We start from the raw sequence: 22,991 nt of genomic DNA, 5'->3' as shown, positions 1-22,991 counted from the left end.
GTAGGAGTCCAGGCGGAGCTGTCCTGTAGTCGATGTTGGCGGTGGGGCCCGGCTCCCGTGGGAGTCCGGGCAGAGCTGTTCTGTAGTTGATGTCGGCGGTGGGGCCCGACTCCCGTGGGAGTCCGGGCGGAGCTGTTCTGCTTGTAACTGTTGGAGTTGTCGGTGATGGAGCCCGGCTCCCGTAGGAGTCCGGGCGGAGCCGTCCTGTAGTCGATGTCGGCGGTGGGGCCCAGCTCCCGTAGGAGTCCGGGCAGAGCTGTTCTGTAGTTGATGTCGGCGGCGGGGCCCGGCTCCCGTGGGAGTCCGGGCGGAGCTGTTCTGCTTGTAACTGTTGGAGTTGTCGGTGACGGAGCCTGGCTCCCATAGGAGTCCGGGCGGAGCCGTCCTGTAGTCGATGTCGGCGGCGGGGCCCGGCTCCCGTAGGAGTCCGGGCGGAGCTGTTCTGTAGTTGATGTCGGCGGTGGGGCCCGGCTCCCGTGGGAGTCCGGGCGGAGCTGTTCTGCTTGTAACTGTTGGAGTTGTCGGTGACGGAGCCCGGCTCCCGTAGGAGTCCGGGCGGAGCCGTCCTGTAGTCGATGTCGGCGGCGGGGCCCGGCTCCCATAGGAGTCCGAGTGGAGCTGTTCTGTTTGTAACTGTTGGAGTTGTCGGTGACGGAGCCCGACTCCCGTAGGAGTCCGGGCGGAGCCGTCCTGTAGTCGATGTCGGCGACAGGGCCCGGCTCTCGTAGGAGTCCGGGCGGAGCTGTTCTGTAGTTGATGTCGGAGGCGGAGCCCGGCTCCCGTAGGAGTCCGGGCGGTGCTGTTCTGTAGTTGATTCCGCTGAGGGTTCCGGCTGTGGGTATTTTATACCCAACACTTTTGATTCTTTAATTTCTCCCCCTTTTTGACAACATCAAAAAAAAATTGTTTACTCCCCCTTTTTTGAATATATTTTCTCTATTTCTTGCTTTTGATGAAAATAATTTTACTAATGTTACTTTTGTTTACTCTCCCTGAATACAGCAAACATAAAATATATACCATTGGATATCATAGATATGAAATTGCAATTCATAGTATGCACATAATTGAAAGTAACTCAATTTAAAGGTCATACATTAAAAGTCAAAGAGTAGATATATATATAATCAAAAAGTGACTGATACCATATAGTTGTTCCAATACAAATATCAAAATACAAAAGTCAACCAGTCAACATCATTACATGGCCCAAAAGATAGATCCTAGAAAGAGACAAAAGATAAGACTAACTACAAGGATCTAGTAGAGATCATGACTGGATGGATCAGAGTCAGATGAATCGGAGATGGGGTGGGGAGATGAAGGATCATGACCAAGGGCTCGTCCTCTACCCCATCTGCCTTTGCCACGAGTGGAGGTGCCGGCACGAGTGGGCGGGCGAGATGATCCTGAAGGCTGAGAAGCAACAGACTGAACTGCAAGAGAGAGTCTGATGGTGTCCAGAAGGTTCAGAGCTCTCGAAACAGACTGTAGCAGTGCAGTGAACTAGGTGGATGCATGCTCACTAGAGCCTCTGATCTCTCTCCTCAGAAAATTAAATCCACTCTCCAATACTCCTCTAAGTCTGGCTGCCTCCATAGATAGGTCTGAGACCTCAGTGGTGCACTCCTGTGGCTGTGGATGTGTCAGAGCTAACACTTGCCCCTGTAAGTCAAGTACTCTCCCGGTCAATCTCAATATATAACCCTCAAGCTGCTGAATGTGAACTGACTGATCTGAGATCATCTGAAAGACAGTGAAGATGTGAGGGATCAAAGTCTGATCAGATACATCATGTGATGTGGATCCCTGTGCAAAAGCTGAAGTGCCCCACTGTCGAGAAAGTAAGGAAGCCACACGCTAAGAGATCATCTCAATCTGGTCATCGCCAATCTGATCTCTGAGGGATGTGCTCTGCTGTCTGGCTACTGGACTGGAGTGTGCCTCCTAGTAGACTCTGATGGGCCAGCCTCGAGATATGAAACGAACTGAATGTCTGGAGATGCTGCCCTGATATCATGGAGAGGTGATGAAGAACCTTCTTTCTCAGCTCTGTCCTCAACTCTCTCTTCTGCACCCTTAGTCCAACCACCATCAGTCCTAGTAAATCCCATGCGGTGCAAAGTATGTTGGTTGATGGTGTCAGAGTGAGAAAGCCTAGCTGCTGCCTCCCCCTCAAAACTAACTCCAAACCTCCTGAATACCAAAGTGAGGGCCATACCGTAAGGTAGATGTGCCTTGAATCTATTCAGGGTTTTCCTCATAGCTTCTATCATTAATGCTGCGAGGTTTAAGGGGGTTTGGGTAATCACATGAAACATGATGCAGATGTCTCGGCCTGAGAGGAGGTCATGTCTACCACTTCTAGGAAAGAAAAGCTTTGTTACCAATTGATGTAGTATCCTCATCTCAATGGATAGGATCTTGGCTTCTAGTTTGTTTAGGCTTCCCGAGAAGGTTCCTTCTAAAATCACATTAATTTCTTCTTCCTTGACTGGGAGTTCCATGTTTGAGTATCCCTCACAGGGTAAATGAAGAATCTCTTCCAAAAGTACAGTATCTAAACAGATATCTATTTCCTTAACAGTGGATGTTACTGTTCCATTGCCATAGCACAAGTTCAGATAAAATTTTCTAACCAAATCTACATAGGTAACTTCTTTAAGAGAGCAGTAAAATCCCCAACCTTGATCTTTGATTTTTGAACCAATGGAGAACCCCTCTTTTTCAAAAAATCTGAAGTCTACATTTTTCTCGGGTTCTACCTTTCTAACAGATAAGAAAATTTTACTGGGGCTTAATGGAGACCGAGAAGAACCTAGAGCAGATGCCGAAATAGGAATGGAAGCAGAAGAGGTCTGAGAAGCCTATCTCTTCCTGCGCACGCCCTCTTCCAACTCGCAGACCGACTTCCTTCTTTGTGGGAGCTTCATTTTTGGAGCCATTTCCACCACCAGAGCAAGCAAGGGGTCTTGGGAGGTCAAATGTGTAAAGAGATAGAGGGATTTTAGGGGAAGGATAGGGATTTTTAGAGGAGTGAAACCCCGATTTGGAGAAAAAGGGTGGAAGCTAGGGCACGCTCCAACCGCTCCAAATAAGGGATGAGATGGGGATGAAATCGATTCCTAAGGGTCGATTTGAGGTGAGAGGTGTGATGGGAGAAGAATCTTGGGGGTAGGACTTAGATTTGGAAAGGAAGAAGAAGGGGACTTAAGGTTTTGGAGGGAGGAAGAAGACGGGGGAATGGGTCAGCTCAATGAATGGGATTTTAACAAAAAGAAGAAGAAGCCCGTGGGATTTTGGCCAAAACTACAAGTTTGCCATTGGGTTGACCCTAGAGGGTCGACTCATGATTCACAGAAATTCAGAAAAAATGATGAACAATTTTCAAAAAATTTGAAACTTTAGGAGAAGGATATTTGCTCAATGATCAATTATGAGAATGATAATTTTGAGCTTTTAAGCCCAAGAGAAATGATGAGAATTGAGTTCAAAGAGTTTTTGACATTGAACCCTTGGGATTAGAGAGACATTTAAGCAGATGGATCAAGGATTCCTAGTTCTCTCCTAATTTCACAGAATCTATCTTCACTTAGGGCCTTTGTAAAGATGTCGGCTAATTATTTTTCAGTACAAACATAGTCAAAAATTATGTCTTTATTTTGAATATGTTCTCTTATAAAATGATGTCTGATTTCAATATGTTTAGACCTAGAATACTGAATTAGATTTTTAGTAAGATTTATGGTACTAGTGTTATCACATCTTATGGGTGTTTCATTAAGTTTGATACCAAAATCTTCGAGTTGTTGCTTAATCCATAAGATTTGAGCACAACAACTTCTGGCTGCAATGTATTCAGCCTCGGTCGTAGACGGTGCTATCGAATTTTATTTCTTGCTAAATCAGGAGATTAGGTTAACTCCAAGAAATTGGCAAGTTCCACTAGTGCTTTTTCTATCTAATCTACATCCAGCAAAATCAGCATCTGAATATCCTATTAAATCAATTAATGAGTCCTTAGAGTACCATAATCCTAGAGTTTGAGTACCATTTAAATATCTAAGGATTCTTTTAACAGCATTCAAGTGAGATTCTTTAGGATTAGATTGAAATCAAGCACAAAGACAGACACTAAACATAATATCAGGTCTACTCGCAGTTAAATATAGCAGAGAGCCAATCATACCTCTATGATATTTTAAGTCTACACTTTTACCTTCTTCATCCTTGTCAAGCTTACATGAAGGGCTCATGGGTGTGCCAATTGTTTTAGAGTTCTCCATTCCAAATCTTTTGAGTAATTCCCTTGTGTACTTGCTTTGGATGATGGAGATTCCTTCCTTTGTTTATTTGATTTGGAGTCCGAGAAAGAATGTAAGTTCTCCCATCATGCTCATCTCCAACTCCCCCTGCATGAACTTTGCAAAATCTTGACAAAGAGATTCATTAGTAGACCCAAAAATAATATCATCAACATATATTTGTATAACTAATATATCATCTTGATTTCTTTTAATGAAAAGGGTTGTGTCTACATTACCTCTTGAAAAACTATTATTAAGTAAAAATTTGCTTAGCCTATCATACCAAGCCCTGGGTGCTTGTTTCAAACCATATAGAGCTTTATTTAATTTAAAAACATGATTAGGAAAGGCATGATTTTCAAAACCTAAGGGTTGTTCTACATAGACTTCTTCAGCAATGTATCCATTTAAAAATATACTTTTGACATCCATTTGAAATAATTTAAATTTCATAAAGTAATCATATGCAAGTAGAAGTCTAATTGCTTCTAGTCTAGCAACAGGTGCAAAGGTCTCATCAAAATCAATTCCTTCTTCTTGATTATAACCTTTAGCAACCGATCTTGCTTTATTTCTTATTACATTTCCATGTCCATCTAATTTATTCTTAAAAACCCATTTTGTGCCAATTATTGAATAATTTTTAGGTCTTGATACTAAAGTCCATACATTATTTCTTTCAAATTGATTAAGTTCCTCTTGCATTGCATTAATCCAATTATAATCATTTTCAGCTTCTTCAATGGTTTTAGGTTCAAGATGAGAGACAAAAGCACAATGATTGAATGCATCTTTAAGTGAAGAACGAGTTCTTACCCCATGCATAGGATCACCAATAATTAGCTCCTTAGGGTGATTGTGAACATACCTCCATTCTTTGGGTAGGTCATTTGTACCTTGAGGTTGTTCTTGATGTTCTTCATCTCCCTCATCCTGTTTGTCTTCATGTTCCTCATCATCTTGAATTGTTAAATCTTTCAGAGTGATCTCCTTCATTCCTTCTATAAGAGGATCTGCATCATCAACACCTTCATTCTTCCTTGAAGGAAGATCGTTAGATTCATCAAAGACAACATGTATTGACTCCTCTACTACTAAGGTTCTTTTATTGAAAACTCTAAAAACTTTACTAGTGGAGGAGTAACCAAGAAAGATTGTTTCATCTGATTTTGCATCAAATTTTTCAAGTCTTTCTTTATCATTATTTAATACAAAACATCGGCAATCAAAAATATGAAAATATGCAATATTAGGATTTCTTCCTTTCCAAAGCTCATAGGGGGTTTTCTTTAAAATTTGTCTAATCAAAGTATGATTTAAAATGTAACATGCTGTGTTAATAGCTTTCATCCAAAAGTATCTTGAAAGGTTGCTTTCACATAGCATGGTACGGGCCATTTCTTCTAAGGTTCTATTTTTCCTTTCTACTATCCCATTTTGTTGGAGTGTCCTAGGTACTGAAAAATTGTGACCTATTCCTTTTTCATCACAAAATTTTTCAAAGTCTTGATTTTCAAATTCGGTTCCATGATCACTTCGAATATTTAGAATTGAAAATCCTTTCTCATTTGTGACTTTTCGATAAAATTTAGAGCAAACTTGAAAAGTTTCATCTTTGTGTGCCAAGAAGAAAACCCATGTAAAATGAGAGAAATCATCAATAATTACAAAACCATATCATTTTCCTCCTAGACTAGTAGTTCTAGTAGGTCCAAATAAATCCATGTGCAATAGCTCTAAAGGTCTAGAAGTTGAAACAATATTTTTAGATTTAAATGAAACTCTTGTTTGTTTACCTAGTTGGCATGCATTACAGATTCTATCTTTTTCAAAATTTAATTTTGGCAAACCAAGAACCAATTCCTTCTTAATGAGTTTTGAAAGTGAATGCATACTAATATGTGCAAGCCTACAATGCCAAAGCCAACTAGTCTCATTAATCTTGGCATTCAAGGATACTAGACATTGCATGTTTATCTTGGATAGATCATTCAAATCTACCATATAAACATTACCATGTCTATGTCCAACAAATTTAATGCCTTCATTAATAGGACTAGTTACAATGCAAACAGAAGATTCAAAAATAACTTTATATCCTTTATCACAGAATTGACTAATACTTAGTAAATTATGCTTTAAACCATCTACTAACAAAATATTTTCAATGTATTTGGAGGGAGTGATACCAATGTTACCTATACCGATGATCTTTCCTTTACCATTGTCTCCAAAGGTGACCATCCCTCCATTCTTAGCATCAAGTGTGATGAATTAGGATTCATCACCAGTCATGTATCTCGAGTATCCGCTATCAAGATATCATTTTCTGTTTTCTCCTTGGGATGCTAGACACACCTGCAGGCAAAAGTCAAGTTTTTGTTTTAGGTACCCAAGCTTTCTTGGGTCCTTTTTGGTTAGTCATAATGGTTCCTTTTGGAACCCATATTTTCTTTACATTTGAGTTTACAGATTTGTTAGAGAAGCAAGTATATGACTTGTATCCTACTCTACCACATTTGAAGCAAGTAATATTAGAAAACTTGTTACTTGAAGAGTTTACATAGATATTTTTTAGATACTTTTGTTTCTTCAAGGGTTTATAGCCAAGTCCAGCCTTATCATACACGACCTTTTGATTTTTAAGAATCATATTAAGTTTATTAGAACTCAAGATGAATTTTTCAACTATTGGTTTTAGCTTGGCGATTTCATTCTTTAAATTTTGATTTTCTTGAACCAGGGTAGATTTTTCAATTGAAATGCTCTCATTTTGTTTCAGTAAAGATTAATTTTTTGATTTTAGATCTTTGTTCTTTATCCCTAGTTTCTTTAGTTCATCAATTAAATCATAAAAAACTTCATGCAGTTCTTCAAATGTAAAGTCACTAGGAGTTTCGAAATTTACCTCATTCTCATGTGCCATAAGGCACAAGTTGGCTGTTCAGTTGAGTCTTCCTCTTCGGAGCTTGAGTCATCACTCCCACTCCAAGTGGCCATCATGGCCTTCTTCTTATACTTCTTGGGACCCTTCTTCAGTTGTGGGCATCCCGATTTCTTGCATTCATAGTAGATAAGGAGTTGGTCTTTATCCTTTTCTTTGCTCTGTTCTCCTTTTGTGAATGGCCTCTTCCTCATTCCTTGTTTCCTTTTTCTCAAAAACTTCTTGAACCTTTGAGTAATGAGTGCCATCTCTTCATCCTGCTCTTCATTTTTGGTGTCATCAGTTTCTTCATCTGGTGGAGCTGTGGATTTGAGGACGATTGTTCTCTTCTTTTTTACTTCTTCCTCTTGATGTTGTTTCATGCTCAGCTCATGTGTCATCAATGATCCAAGAAGCTCTTCCAAGGGTAGAATGTTCAAATCCTTGGCTTCTTGGATGGCGGTCACTTTGGCTTCCTAAGCTCTTGGTAAGGATCTGAGAATCTTTCTTACAAGCTCACTATTAGAATAGGACTTACCAAGACTCTTTAAACTATTTATAATATCAGTAAAGCAAATAAATATTTCAGTTATAGACTCATCATGCTTTATTTTAAACAATTCATATTTATGCACGAGCATGTTAATTTTGGACTCCTTTACTTGATTAGTACCTTCATGGGTTACTTCTAATATATCCCATATTTTTTTAGCAGACAAGCAAGTTGAAATACGATTAAATTTATTTGCATCAAGAGCACAATACAAGACATTCATAGCTTTAGCATTTAGTTGTGCCATTTTCTTATCAACCTCTTCCCACTCTTTTTCGGGTTTGGCTGATTCCACACCATCAATAATTTTAGTGGGTGTGTGAGGGCCGTTCACTATGATACTCCACATATCATAGTCGAGTGCTTGAATGAAGATTTTCATCCGAGCTTTCCAATAGGTATAATTGGATCCATTGAAAAGTGGAGGTCGGTTAGTGGACTGCCCCTCGGCTAGAGAAGTGCCAACTTGAGTTGCCATAGATCTTTAGCTCTTTGATTGGTTAGATCAAAGTAGGGCTAGAGCACCGGGCTCTGATACCACTTGTTGCCCAGCTATGCAACCCAAGAGGGGGGGTGAATTGGGTTTCTTAAATTTTAAACTTAACTTATGACTTACAATAAATGTTTAATAATAGCTAAATAAATGAGGAGAGTATAGTTGATTCAAGGCTAATGGTTGAATGCAAGAATGCAAGAGAATAAGAAAATTTTAAAGAAGAGCAATTAGGCACAACACAAACAAAAGGATTTATAGTGGTTCGGTGCCAACCTTACACCTACATCCACTCTCCAAGCTCCTACTTGAGAATTCCAATCCACTAACTTGTATTCAACCTAAATACAAACATCGAAAACTCCAACTCTAGCTATCCCAAGCTAGACCACTTATTTTTCGGATACAAACCAACCCAATACACTCAGATTCAAGGTTCGGATCAACCTTCCCTTGTTTTGGAACCCTTCCAAAACAAAAACAATAGCTTAAACAGATTATAACAATCAATAGCTCAGTAAATACAAAAGAAAGCTCCTTTAATGAGCGAATGAGGCTTTAAATACACTTTACTCAAAGAGAAGAAGGCTCTTTTTGATTTCTTCAAGGTGGTTGGAGACTTGAATGTGCACTTGAGGAGTTGGTGAGCTTGAATTAAAGGCTTCTTGAATGCTTTGAGTGAGCTCTTGCTTAGGGCTGAAAAGTTGCTTGAAATCCTCTTTTCAAAAATCTCTCTTCTTGATTTTTGTTGATGATTCCCATCTTTTTGTCCATTTTATAGCTTTAAAGAATGGTGGAGAATAATTTGGGCTGAAATAGAGCTGTTAGATCACATTAAATGAGTATTAAAAATACTTAAAATGGGTTAAAAACTAGCCGTTGCAGAACATTCCCATCACAGGAGTCGACTCATGGGTCGACTCATGCTCATGGGTCGACTCATGGGTCGACCTCTATGGAAAAATAGCAGAAAATAAGGTTCTGTAATTTTTGACCTAAAAACAGCAGGGGTCGACTCATAGGGTCGACTCATGCCTGGGGGTCGACCCCATGGGATCGACTCACAGACTGTGCCACCCAAAAAATCTGCGTGCCAATCAGCTCATTGTGCCATGAGTCGACTCATGGGGTCGACTCATATTTTTCAAATATGAATATCTTTCAAAATACAAGTTCAAAAATAATAAAATTTTCACTAATGGATCACAAATCTTTTATTCTATCACTTGATGCTTTCAAATCAGGGTTTGGTAAAATTACAATTTTGCCCCTGAAAAGCAATAAGTCTTTTTCAAGTGAAAATCATTAGTACCTCTTCAAATATTTTGTAATCATCAAAATCAATCCAAGGAGCAACAATAATATATTGATTTATTTCATTGTCATCATATATAATATTCTTAATTAATGAATTATTTTTTTTTGTAGTGAATTTTTGGTTATTCAGAGACAGGCAAACCATATCATTCAACCCAATCCAAGGATTGAGCAACGATGATTGATCGAGTTATTCCCTAAATGGCTTTTTAAATAAGTTAGTCATCTATGTGAGATGAAAGATTAATATTGGAGTACATTTATAAGCATCAAATAATATATTAACAATTTTATCATGTTTGTTTTTAGGTACCAATGATGATTTAGAGTAACTATTTAGATGAATTAATTGCCATTGCTTGAGGTCCTAATAATATTGTAAACAATATAATGGTTTCATCATTAATGGATTTAAATTTCATACAAAAGAATGTGAAAAATTTAGAAAAACCCAAAACAGTGGCATCATGGTGGAAGCAGATGGAAAGACTTATTATGGTATATTTACAAATATTTTTGAGTTGGATTATTATGAAAATTTTAAAGTTGTATTATTTCGATATAATTGAGTGGATATAAACTTCCCAAGGGGCTTAAAGCAAGATATGAATGGATTTACACTTGTAAATTTTTCAAGGCTGATACATACTAGTGTGTTATTAAAGGATGATCCATTTGTTTTTTCATCTCAACCTCATCAAGTTTTTTTTGTACAAGACTTGAAAGATAAGGAATGGGCTGTTGTGGTGAGAACAAAACCTCGAGACTTGTATGATATAGGAAAGGGGTTAGAAGTAGAAGATGATGAGACTTATACATAGCGTATGCCTTATAATTTTACATCGACTGATGATCTAAATGCTACAAGCTTGGTTAGAATGAATATTGAAGGAAAAAATATTGACTGATTTTGAATTGATAAAAGATTTAAGATGTGCACATTTATTATATATTCATGTTCGTTTAATAGATTTTGCTTCTTATTAGAAATTTAATCAATATTGTGTTTATAATTTCATAACTTATGTTATCTGATTTGTGTTTCTATTTGTGAATATTAGGTGACATCATGCCTCGAAGCAGAAGATTCGATGATATGGAGTTATATACTTCTCAGGGTGGATTGTCTTCTGCTCAATCCCAATAGTCGAGGCAGCCCCAATAGTCTGAGGCCAGTCCTTTGTCATTCCTGCAACAGTCTGATGTCGATCCTTTTGAGTCACAATCGGATTTTCCAACTGAGGAGAATCCTGTTATGGATGAGATATATATCCAGGGTATTTTGATACAAATATTATATATTCATGACTATCTAGACTTGAGTATTAATTTTTGTTAGGTGATTCTTAATATTAATTCTCATTTTGTTTTTGTTGTAGATGCATCCGAAAGATCATGGTTAGACGTGGACCCACATGGGGTAGAGATATTTGGCACTTAGCTGAGGGTGAGAGGGTCGTCATCCGATGCAATCAGTTGGGGCAGCCCATCAACAAGTCAGCTAGATTGTTGACAAGCTTCTTAGGTACTGTTGCACGAAAGGGTCAGCTTTGTCCTTTGAATTATTCTAGATGGAACAATATTCTTCACTCATATAAGCTTGAGATTCTATGATTAGTAGAGGTAAAATGATGACTTAATAATTTATATTAATTTATTTATACCCAATTTATTATGTTGTTTAATAATTGGATATTCTTCATTGCTTCAATGTAGAGTACATTTGTACTCCCTCCAGACAGCCATGAATGGATGTTGAAGTCTCTTAATCGAAAATGAAAAGAATATAAGGCAACGCTAAAGAAGGACTACAAGAGAGAGGGTTTGGTGGGGGATGATGTTGTTCATATTTGTCCTCCTAATATTGATCCTCATCAGTGGAGGGAGCTTGTCCACTATTGGTTTTCTAAGGAAGAACAGGTAATTATATACATTCATCATATATCTTATATTATATTGATTACTAATATAGATAATTTAGATATATACAAGAGATGTTACACTGTTTAATTTATTTTGTAGGCATGTTCTGCTATTGGTAGAGCTGCACGAGCAGCTTAGTCTATTCCTCATATATCAAGGTCCAAGAGCTATGTACAATGCAAACAAGAATACGTAAGTGTATTTTAAAATATTTAGCATATTACAAATTTTATGAATTATATTTGTGTTGAAAAATATATCCTAAAGCCAATCGTTAGTCTATTGACGATTGTGCTCATTCTTGTAAATTGTATATGAATTTTTGTTAATAAAAGTTATTTGGCTTTTTCATTACAAATTATTCATCTTATTTTGAACTTCTGTGTTGTAATGAAGTTCTTAAGATTATAATTAATCAATAAAGAAGGATTTATTGTTTAGACTTTAAAAATATTCGCGATCAAATGATATGTTGTTAATAGGACGATAGCAATATCGAGTATAGGTCATTGTGTGCCATATGAGTTGATGGTCCTCTTAATCAAGGAGTGTGAAGATACTGTTATGGTATGCAGATGGAATGTAAGAGTACATTTACATCGAACGTGATTATTTGTCGAGTACTCTACTGTCAAGAGTAGCTCGTGAAGGGTATAGGTATAAGTGTCCCCTAGACTTGAGATCACTATGATAACTTATAAGCAACTCACTGTACTTTAGTACCAGACCATCTGAGTTTTTAACTTAGTGATGGAAGGACATTGGATACAGTCAAGTACTTATCAAGTGGGTGTGAGAGTCAAGAAGCAATTGATTCCTCTAAATTAGCAGGAGATATGCATCAGTGTATTTTAATTTAGTAAAATCTTATCCAGAATAATCCATGTGATAGATTTGAAAGATTGAAATACAATGTGGTTGACTAAATTAGGATTTATAGTTAAACCCTAAGTCACCATGAGCATTAGGATCAAAGGGATGAATTATACGGTAACCATATGCCGGTAGGTTTTAGAATGTTGCTTTGTAATCTTTCGATCGATCCGGATGTTAGATCCCATTATTCTTATACTACTGGCTTAGGTTCGAACCTATGGGGTCACACACATTAGAAGGTTTGATCAGATCTGATGGTTGAAGAGTCCAATTGGATTGTGACTCTGGTGAGAAGTCCTACTGAGACTGAAACTCTGGAGGAGAGTCTCACTAGACTGGGACTCTACTATTAATAAAAAATTAATTAATAATTAGATTACTAATTAACTTAATTTGATTGAGTAAAGAGCTTTGGATCAAGTCTAATTGAATTAAGTTTAGTTTGATTCAAATTGGGTTCGATATGATCAAGCCTGCTTACAAGAAAAATTTGATCCTGATTCGATTAAAATTTAGATTTAATTAATTTCTAATTGGATCAAAAAATTATTAAGATGATTGAGCTTATAATTTGATTAGATTTATTTCTAACATTGGGTTCAAACCAGATTTGATTTGGTTTAGAATTAATTTGAAAATAAACAGTCCCAGTCGGCAAGAACTCTATCCTTATCTTTTGTGCCACACCTGAACCCATGCCCATATCTCAATGTCAAATTTGATTTGGCTTAAGATTTTTGGCCTCATGAGAGAGAGCTCAATAAGAGGGGGCAATAAAGGTTGATGAGTCATAATCCTATCTCCTGTCTAATTCGAATGCGATCTGAATTAGAGATAAGGTGATAAGAAGGAAAGAGATTTTTCAAACAAGAAAAGTTGGAGGCACATAAATAATTTTTTCCTTAATTTGCTTGAGGTGTTTTTGGATGTTTAAGATATTAGATCTTCTCTTAATGCCAAAGACCAACTTTTGGAAATTTTTGGATGCCCAAAATTGTGTTTTTGCATGGAGATTGTGGCACCCTCCCTTGGATGAAAATCCTAATCCCAATTCTATTTAAAGGGGTCTCCTCTCTTGGCATCCCATCTTTGGTTTACTTGTTAGTTTTTGTTTTTCTAGAGCTTTTTCTCCTCTTCCTCTCTTCCTCCTCCAAATCTTTTCAACCTTTGGAGCATCCAAGGCCTTTGAAGAAAAAGAAAGAAATTAGCTTCGAAGTTCCTTACAGGCTAGCACCTCCAAGGACCATGATTTGTGCCAGTCTTCATGTGGATGTGCTATAGTGGTTAGATGACTTCGTGTAGCTGCAAGAAATCTGAAGAAGAGCTTCCCCAAGTGTTAGACCAGTGAAGATCAAGATTTCTGTGGTTTGATAATTGTTTCTAACCTATCTTGATTGTTTTGTTAGATCTAATAGTTAGATCTATGATTGCAGCATCAATGAAATCAATGCGAATATTTATTTTCATATCTAAAGTACATCATAATTCATATTATGTATCTTGATATGATAGTATAGATTAGATCTTATGCATGTAATTTAAATTAAAATATTTAATCTTATTCTTTCACTGTATAAAATTTTAAAATTGCATGCATAGCACTACCACATGTTTTCTTCAATTGGTATTAGAGCTAGGTTGATTATAATATGATTTATTATGCCTTTAGATCTAATTTTATGATTTTAGATCTGATTATTTATGATTTAGATTGGATCTACATATATTTATTTTTAAATCTGATTTTATTTTGTTTAGATTAGATGATCTGAGTAGCAAAGTACTCGAACTGGATAATCACCAGGCCGTCCGATCATAGAAACAAGTAGGGTTACATGATCCTCTCTTTTCATTCAATGGGATACTTTTATGGCGTATAGGGGTGCCACGGTAAGATCCCATGAAGAAGAAAGCAAAAGAAGAAAAATTTACTTTCTTGCAAAATGTTAGATCTTGAAACCCTAGGCATTGTTGCATGTGATGCAAGTTGCCAAGAAATTAGTTACATCTAATCTTGATTAATCAAAATTATTTTAATTAAAATCATAAAAATTTTAGATTTGATCCAAAAAAAAATTATGATTTAATATAAAAAATTTACACAAAAATTATTTCAAAATCTAAATCATGTTGATGCAAAAACTTAATTAAGAATTAAGTGTTGGATTGATTAGATCTAAAATTATAAATTGAAATCTAATAACATTGCATAGAACATGAGGCATGCATTAGTTCAAATCAAATCCTATTAATTGGATTAGACCTAAGGTTAGAATCAAAGAATTAATTGATCATATAGAGAAATTGATTAAGTCTAATCAAATATTGAATTAGATTAATCAGGATTTCTCTAATACAATAGTTGTAGATGGTTAAGTCTATATCTTTGATTAGACCAAATGGACTTTGATTGTGGCTCAGTAGTTGAACCTGAATCATTAGGTTGATCAAATCAAAATTAATTAATCAATTGATGTTTAAGGTAAGTTTGGCATTTCGACCAGTGATTTTTAATTGGGAATGACTTACTTGATCATTTTGATGGTGTCTAAGGCAAACTTAGTAGACCCTCCCATCGATCTTACTTGCCTGGCCAATTTAGTGAATTAGATTTTGATTAGATTGTTAAGTGATTCGAGTTAACCCATGCCATTAAGGTTGATTAGTGTGACTGATATAGATACCATTTCAATCAGTATGACCTTAATCCGATTCAATGACTTGATGAAGTCAGTAGAAGGATTGTGGTCTGATCTCTTCTTTATTTTTTTAAAAAATTAATTAAATTCTCTAAATTATTAGGTCCCTAAACTGAGCTAGTTATAGTGATAACTAAATCATAGTCTTTTATTAAGGTGAATGATAATGGGTCCATTATTTTTTATTGACATTGTAGGTGCCATTCATCTGGTATTCTCTCTGAATAATGAAATTATTATTCATCATATGATGACTCTATTGTACTATCTGATAAATGGTTAGATTGATCAAGCCATCCTCGAGCTTCATCATTCATTATTTAGAATCACTGAATAAGTTTATGTTAATGGTTTGACCTAACTGAAATTTCAGTAGAGACTCATCGCCTACTGAAATAAAATCTGAGGTTAAATTAATTACTAGAAGTTATTTGAAGAAATAATTGATTGAGAACCTACCTATAGGTGCATATGAGTTGATCGAGCCATCTTCGGACTTGTATGCAGTCTAAAGTAGATTCTAGTACCTGCTAAAGAATTAACGTAATTCTTCGAATTAGAGATAGATGCTATCAATTCATATAAAATAGTGAGAGAATCTTTAGACTAAAGTCTATATCTTTAGGATTAATAAATTCATATACTGATTAGATTTTGATTTTTTCTTGTATGTGTAGATATGGCCTCAAACTTGTCGCTCCGATCACTATTGGACAGTGAGAAGTTAATCAGACCAAATTTTGATAACTGGTATCAAAAACTCAAGATCGTCCTGGAGCACGAGCAGATCCTGTATGTGATTACAGATCCGACACCTGAAAAGCCTGCTCCCAATGCCCATGGCATGGTTCGAGATACTTATTTGAAGTGGCTTAACGATCGCACCATGGTTCGTTGTATTATGTGAGCCTCCATGAATGACGAATTCAGTCAAAAATTTAAAGAGGCTCAATCAGAGAAAATACTCTAAGTATTGAGAGATTTCTTTGGTACTCTCGATGATGTTGAATGGTACAAGACTAATTGCATCGTTTTTAATTCTCAGATGAGGGAGGGTGCTTCTGTCATCAATCATGCATTGTACATGATCGAATAGATTGAGAAACTGAGCAAGCTCGGCTTCTCCTTGCACGAATAGTTGGAGAAAGATATAATCCTGAACTCCTTGCCCAAGTCTTACCTATCGTTTCTCAGTCATTTTAGAATGATGAAGCCTGTAGTTAACTACCATGATTTGTTAGGATTGTTATAGTCTTTTAAGAATGATTACCAGCTCCACAAGGAGATGGTGAATGTAGAGGGAGGATCTTTTTTGGATAGTCATCGTCCCTTTAAGAAAGAGAAAAATAAGAAAAATAAGAAGGTGCAAGGTGCTGAGAGTCAGTCCCAGAAACTTAAGTTTAAGGCTAATCAAAGTCAGGCAAAGTACTTCTTTTGCAAGAAACAGGATCACTGGAAGAGGAACTGTCCTCAGTATATAGCTTTCTTTGACCTGAGTAGGCCAAAGAAGAAGAAGCAATCAGTTACTAGACAAGATAATTATATGATAACACCTTGTAACATCTCTCTTTTTGATATAATGACCTGTGTATTCGATACCGATAGCCCTATTAATTTTGTAATTCATTGTAAGATCTTTAGGTCAGTAGGAGATTTGAAGATGGCGAGAGATTCATGAATATTGGAGATGGAAGATCAATTCCAGTTCTAGCTTAAGGAATCATCAAGCTTGTATTTGAGTCTCAATATATTATTCTTAATAAATGTCATTACTGTCTCAGTTTTTTTTTGAACATTATTTCTGTAAGCTTTTTGGCCAAGTCAAATTATGAAATATTAATAAAGAAAAATTTTTATGATATCATTTTGAATGATGTTACAATATTATATGGATAGTTGAATAATGATATCTATGTTGTATCTAGGCCTAATGTATGGATGCCTATCTTTGGCATTGTAGGCTAAGTCATATCAACAAGAACAGGATGAACAGGTTAGCTCAAAAAGAGATTCTTGATAAAAATGATTATGAATCATTACCTACCTGTGAGTCTTGTCTACCTAAAAAAATGATCAAGTCACTTTTTATTGAAAAAGGTGAACGAGCCAGTGATGTTCTGGGTCTGGTACATACTAATGTATGTAGATCCATGAGCATATATGCCAAAGAAAGGCATAGTTATTTTATTACATTTACAGATGACCTATCTAGATATGGATACGTCTACTTGATGAAACATAAGTTCGAATTATTTAAAATATTTAAATGATTCTGTAATGAAGTAGAAAAATAAATTAGAAAAAATATTAAAACTCTTCGATCTGATCGAGGGGGTGAATATATTTTTAAAGAATTTCTAACATATCTAGAAGAGAATGGAATTTTCTCATAATGGACCCCTTCAGGGACACCACAGCATAATGGCATTTCAGAAGGAGGAATCGAAACTTGTTGGACATAGTTCGGTCTATGATGGGGTTTGCAACTCTGCCGATCTCTTTTTGGGGATATGCACTTGAGATAGCCTGTTTTATGCTCAATAATATTTCGGGCAAGTTAGTTAGTAAAACACCATATGAGATATGATTAGGGTGTAGGCTGAACCTCTCTTACTTTAAAGTATCGAGGTGTCCAGCTTATGTTAAACGATTACAAATTGATAAGCTCAAATCTAGATCCAATAAGTGTAATTTCATAGGGTATCCCAAAGAAATAAGAGGATATTATTTTTACCTGCCTGTTGAACAAAAGGTATTTGTCAGCAATAAGGCACACTTTGTGGAAAAGAAATTTCTTAGTGAAAGAATAAGTGTCTCTAAAATCAAGCTTGACGAAGTTCGACAGGTAGAAGAACCAACATCAATAATTAAATCTAAATTGGATTCGATAAGATCAAATTTGGAGCCTAATATACAAACATCCTTAAGGTGATCTGGTAGAGTACTGTATCAGCCAGATAAATACTATGATTTTTTGATCTGAGATGGAGATCTTGTTGAACTTGATGAGAGCAATGAGGATTCAATCACCTACATGGATGCGATGCAAAGGTCTGACTCTGATAAATAGTTTAAAGTCATGAAATCCGAAATGAAGTTCATGAAGATCAACGATGATGGATATTAGTTGACCCACCTGAAGAAGTTAAACCCATAGGGTGTAAGTGAGTCTTCAAAAGAAAGAAGGATGCACAAGGAAAGGTGGAGACTTATAAAGTCTATTTGATTGTCAAAGATTATCGTCAGTGTTATGGTATTGACTATAACGAGATATTTTTTCTTGTGGTAATACTCAAGTCCATTCAGATCAAGATTGCGATAGCAGTATACCTGGACTATGAAGTCTAGCAAATGGATATGAAGACAGCTTTTCTAAATAGAGAACTGAACGAAGAGGTGTATATGATACAACCTAAAAGGTTCACATCCACATATGAGTTCAAGGTGTGCAAGCTTCAGAGATCTATTTATGAATTGAAGCAAGCATCTTGGAGTTGGAACATATATTTTGATAAGATAATCAGAATGTATGGCTTCGTTAAGAATCCTGCATATATAAGTGGGCTAATAGTTCAATAATTATATTTTTTTATTTTATATGTGGACGATATTCTCTTAATCAGAAATGTTATCCCTGCATTACAGGAGATAAAAGTATGGCTGTCATCATAATTCTTCATGAAAAATCTAAGAGAAGCAGCCTACATCCTAGAGATGAAGATCTATAGAGATAGATCTAAGAGGCTGCTCGAGTTCTCTCAATCTACGTATATAGATACCATGCTGAAACAGTTCAGCATGGAGAATTCTAAGAAAAGCTATCTTCCGATCGGCCATGAAATATCTCTCTCGAAGAAGGATTATCCGATAACTCCTCAAGAGAGAGAGCATATGAGTAGAGTTCTATATGCTTCGGTAGTGGGTTCTATTATGTATGCCATGACATGTACAAGATCAGACATAGTATACTCATTAGGGGTAGTGAGTAAATACCAATCTGATCCAGGAGAGAACCACTGGAAGGTCGTAAAGACCATTCTAAAGTATTTAAGAAATACTAAGGATCAATGGCTTATGTATGGTAAAACTGACTTGAAACTAGTGGGGTTCACCAACTTCAACTTTCAGTCAAACCATAATGATAGGAAGAGTGTGTCGGATTATATTTTTATCCTGAATGATGGAGCGATCTGCTGAAAAAGTTTCAAGCAGCATATTGCGGCTGACTCTGTCTGTGAAGCAGAGTATATCGTGGCATTTGATGCTGCGAAGGAAGCTGTATCATTCTGAAAGTTCATCAGCGAGCTTGGAGTGACATTCTCCATTGATGACCCTGTCTTGCTATACTGCAACAATACTGGAGTCATTCTCAAGTCAAAGAGTCGAGGTCCCATCAGCGCATCAAGCATATTCTACACTACTATCATCTCATCCGGAAGATCGTGGATTGAGATGACATCGACTTTCAAAAGATTGACAGAAAGGAGAACCTAGCCGACCCATTTACTAAAGCTCTCAAAATTAAAGAGTTCGATGATCAAAAGTCGAAGATGGGTATACGATACTATACTGATTGGCTTTAGTCCAAGTGAGAGTTATTAAAAAATGTGTCCCAAAGCCAATCACCAGTCTGTTGACAATTGTGCTCATTCTTGTAAATCGTATATGATTTTTTATTAATAAAGTTATTTGGCCTTTTCATTACAAATTGTCCATCTTATTTTGAACTCCTGTGTTATAATGAAATCCTTAGGATTATAATTAATCGACAAAAGAGGATTTGTCGTTTAGTCCTTAAAAATATTTGCGACCAAATGATATACTGTTAATAGAATGATAGCAATATCGAGTATAGATCGTTATGTGCCATATGAGTTGGTTTCCTCTTAATCAAGGAGTGTGGAGATATTATTATGGCATGCAGATAGAATGTAGAAGTACATTCGTATCGAACGTAATCATTTACCGAGCACTCTGCTGTCAAGAGTAGCTCATGAAGGATATGGGTATAAGTATCCCTCAGATCTGATACCACCATAGTGACTTGTAAGCAACTCACTGTACTTTAGTATCAGACTATCTGAGTTTCTAACTCAGTGATGGAAGGACACTAGGTGCAGTCAAATATTTATCAAGTCGGTGTATGAGCTAAGAAGAAATTAACCTCTCTAAATTAGTAAGAGATATGCATCAGTGTATTTCAATTTAGTAAAACTTTGATCAGGATAATCCATATGATGTATTTGAAAGGTTTAAATACAATGTGGTCGACTAAATTAGGATTGATAGTTAAAACCTAAGTCATCTTGAGCATTAGGGTCAAAGGAATGAATTATATGGTAACCATACATCAGTAGGTTCTAGAATATTGTTTTGCAATCTTTCGACCTATCTAGACATCAGATCCCATTGCTAGATGGTTATATCGATTGGTATAGAAAATTATTCCTATGCTACCAACTTAGGTTTGAACCTATAGGGTCACACACATTAGAGATTTGATCAGATCTGATGGCTGAAGAGTCCAATTGGATTGTGACTCTGGTGAGGAGTCCCACTAGGACTGAGACTCTGAAGGTGAATCCAACTGGACTGAAACTCTACTATTAATAGAGAATTAATTAATAATTAGATTATTAATTAACTTAATTTGATTGAGTAAAGAGCTTTGGATCAAGTCTAATTGAATCAGATTCAGTTTGACTCAAATTGGATTTGATATGATCAAGTCTGCTTATAAGAAAAATTTGATTCTGATTCGATCAGGACTTGGACTCAGTTAATTTCTAATTGGATTAGAAAATTATTGAGATGATTGGGCTTCTAATTTAATTGAGTTCATTTCTAACATTGGATTCAAATCATATTTTATTTGGTTTAGAATTAATTTGGAAATGAAGAGTCTCAATCGATAAGGACTCTATCCTTATCTTTTCCGCCACACCGGAACCCATGCCCATATCTCAATGTCAAATTTGATTTGGCTTGAGATTTTTGGCATCATGAGGGAGAGCTCAATAAGAGGGGGCAGCAAAGGTTGATGAGTCATAATCCTATCTCCTGCCTAATTCGAATGCGATCCGAATTACAGATAAGGTGATAAGAAGGACAGTGATTTTTCAAATAAGGAAAGTTTGAGGTGCCAAAATGATTTTTTTCTTAATTTCTTTAAGGTGTTTTTGGGTGTGTGAGATACCAAATCTCCTCTTGATGCCAAAGACCAACTTCTAGAAATTTTTGGATGCCCAAAATTATGTTTTGGCATGGAGATTGTGGCGCCCTCCCTTGGATGAAAACCCTAATCCCAATTCTATTTAAAGGGGTCTCCTCTCTTGGCATCCTATCTTTGGTTCCCTTGTTAGTTTTTGTTTTTTTAGAGCTTCTCCTCCTCTTCCTCTCTTCCTCTTCCAGATCTCTTCATCCTTTGGAGCATCCAAAGCTTTTGAAGAAGAAAGAAAAAATCAGCCTCGAAGTTCCTTACAGGCTAGCACCTCCAAGGATCCTGATCTGCGCCAATCTTTGTGTGGACATGCTGTAGAGGCCAGATGACTTCGTGTAGCTGCAAGCAACCTGAAGGAGAGGTTCTCTAAGTGCTGGACAAGTAAAGATCAAGATTTTTGTGATTTGGTAATTGTTTCTAACCTATCCTGATTATTTTGTTAGATCTAATAGTTAGATTTATGATTGTAGCATTGATGAGATTGATGCGAGTATTTGTTTTCAGATCTAAAGTGCATCATAATTTATATTATTTATTTTGACATGATAGTCTAGATTAGATCTTATGTATATAATTTAGATTAAAATATTTAATCTTATTCTTTCACTGCATAAAATTTTAAAATTGCATGCATAGCACTACTACATGTTTCCTTCAATTTGAAAATATTTGTCGATTGATATTTATGGATTGTATATTTTATGAAATTTATATTTTTTGTAGATGGATGAGCATGGTAGAGAGCCTGGTCAGGTGGAGTTTTACAAGATAACTCATGTTCATTGAGATGGCTATTTTGTTACTGATGAGTCGAGAGATATATTTGTATGTATTTATAATCATTTAGTGCAATGATTTATACTTTATTTTTAATTATAAAATTAATATAATATATATATATATATATTGAATATAAGAGAGAGCTTCATCTCTTATTGCAGAGCGTGTGGGCAAGTCCTCAGCATCTACAGAGGTTAGTTGTGTTAAGGCCCAAGTGATGACAAAGCTGCTGGGACCGGATCGCTATGGTCGAGTAAGGGATTATAGAGTTGGAGTCATCCTCACTCAGTTATCTGACAAACGTCGATATACTCAGGATGCTAGAGAGAGCTCTAGCAATGTTGATATTTCTATGCTTGAGTTTCGCATGGAGGCATGGATCGAAGAGCAGGTAGAGGCACGGGTGCAGGCACAGGTGGAGGCACAGATGGGGGTGATAAAACAGAACTATGACACTGTGATATCCACCTTGAAGACTTAGATTGATCGGCTGACATTTGCATTAAATACTTTTGTGGACTCTTCTAGGGCACATATCTTATTATATTTATATTTGTTTATAAACTTATTATTTAATTTACATTATGATTTTTGTATTTTCAACACTGAAGTTTTTATACATTTGTTGTAGGCTTCTAGTAGTTTCAACAGTCGTGGAGTCAATGACAATCATACTTCTATGGATGACTAATAGCCCATGCCTCTATCTTTATTTTGAGTTTTGTAATTCATGAACTTGATGGACAGTGCAATCATGATTTTGTTATGTGATATGGAATGTTATTATGACTTTATGTTGCTATTTGAATTTTATTATAATAGACAGCTGTATGTATTTTATACTAACCTACAGTTCTCTTTTTGGATCTAGTTTATCATGAAAATGCTCGCGTGCTCCTT

The 22,991-nt window shown here is 36.2% G+C and overlaps 2 pseudogenes; both read left to right on the top strand.

Annotated features, from left to right (window-relative positions):
- The window catches only part of LOC140853749 (uncharacterized), a 55,653-nt pseudogene extending 45,879 nt beyond the window's left edge, over positions 1-9,774 (top strand).
- Positions 9,775-10,060: 286 nt separating this feature from the next.
- LOC105034675 (uncharacterized) lies at positions 10,061-22,782 on the top strand (annotated as a pseudogene).
- Positions 22,783-22,991: the final 209 nt, after the last annotated feature.

Source organism: Elaeis guineensis, chromosome 14 (genome assembly GCF_000442705.2).
Source record: "Elaeis guineensis isolate ETL-2024a chromosome 14, EG11, whole genome shotgun sequence".
NCBI lineage: Eukaryota > Viridiplantae > Streptophyta > Magnoliopsida > Arecales > Arecaceae > Elaeis > Elaeis guineensis.
Note: the sequence above shows the minus strand (reverse complement) of the source record. Positions and strands in the feature narration are given on the sequence as shown.